The 1,206-nt window shown below is 66.4% G+C and overlaps 1 protein-coding gene across 1 annotated transcript in view; it reads left to right on the top strand.

The window, feature by feature from the left end:
- The first annotated feature begins 6 nt into the window (after positions 1-6).
- LOC113211064 (otoferlin) overlaps positions 7-1,206 on the top strand; it is a 36,626-nt gene continuing 35,426 nt past the window's right edge. Inside the window, exons 1-2 of the mRNA XM_052268320.1 lie at positions 7-179; positions 388-565. The gene's annotated coding sequence lies outside the window, so the exon portion shown is untranslated. The remainder of the gene's footprint in view (positions 180-387; positions 566-1,206) is intronic.

Here is a 1,206-nt window from a genome sequence, read left to right as displayed (position 1 = left end):
CACCCCCCGCGACCCCCGCCGTCCCCGCCCGGGGCCGGGGGAGGCGGCGGGAGAAGACGCGCGCCGTGGGGAAGCTGTCGTCCGCACCCAAGCTGAGGGCGAGGCGGCGGGAGCAGGCCCTGGCCGCCTGCCGTTGCCGCCCGCAGTTCAGCGTGCGCGTTACCTTCGCGGGGCAAAAGGTGTGGGACGGATGATTGAAAATCAAAAACAGACAAAACAACAACAAATAGTTTAATCATGATATTTGATGACCTGCTTCATAAGTTTTCAATTTTCCTCTTGTGTTTCGGTGAACACATTAATTAATGAAATTAGTTTAACTCAGCTTGTGACGGCTGACTGAACTCTGTAAACAGTGACTGATGTTTTCCTCCTTCTTATACTCAGGGGACGACGAGCGCGCGTGGTTGCGACTGCAGCCAGCCTGTGTGGGAGGAGCAGCTCTCGTTCCCCGACATGTACCCGCCGCTGCACCAGCGCCTGCAGCTGCAGCTGCTCAGGGCCGGGCGGCCCGTCTCCGAGCACCGCCTGCAGCTGGACAGCGTCTTCCAGGACATGCCGCCAGGTACACGAGTTGTGCGTTTGTAAGAGGACAGGTGTGCTGCGCTGTACAGCAGGCGACAAGAGAACGCGCAGAGATCCTCAACTCAGCCCCCTTGTCCCTAAAGTGTTTCGCTGTCTCCGACCGCAGAGCCGCAGGGCCCGCGGGGCGCGCTGTTCGGCCCCTGGTGGGTCGGGCTGCGGGGAGTGGCGGCGCGGCGCTGCCGGCGCGGGAATGCGGGCCCCGCGCGGGGCTCGCGCTCACCGGCCCGGGGCAGGCTGCTGGTGGCGCTCGCGGTGCGCTGCGACGACCACCGGGCGGCGGCGGCGCGGCGCAGGGCGGCGCCGCTCAGGGAGCCGGCGCCCAGGATCTCAGAAGTAACCCTCCTCCGGGGCGGCGGGCGGGGGCGTGATTCAATTGGCAGAGATGCGGTGATGGCATCCGAAAGAGGGAGCGGAAAGGGGGCGGCGACGACGGGGAGTGCGTGGGCGGGGGAAAGGGAAGGGGCCGGGACGGCGACCGGCGGCGGCGGCGGCAGGGCTTCAGCCGACGTCCTACCGCCCCCGGCGCCCCCCTCCACCTCGGTCCCTGCAGGGGCAGGACCGCAACAGCGTAGTGGCCGAGGGCCCGACACAGCCAGCATTCCACTCTCACATCAAACAGAG

The sequence above is a fragment of the Frankliniella occidentalis genome, unplaced genomic scaffold (assembly GCF_000697945.3).
Source record: "Frankliniella occidentalis isolate FOCC.00 unplaced genomic scaffold, Focc_3.1 Scaffold66, whole genome shotgun sequence".
Taxonomy (NCBI): Eukaryota; Metazoa; Arthropoda; class Insecta; order Thysanoptera; family Thripidae; genus Frankliniella; species Frankliniella occidentalis.
This window is presented reverse-complemented; position numbering and strand designations above follow the sequence as displayed.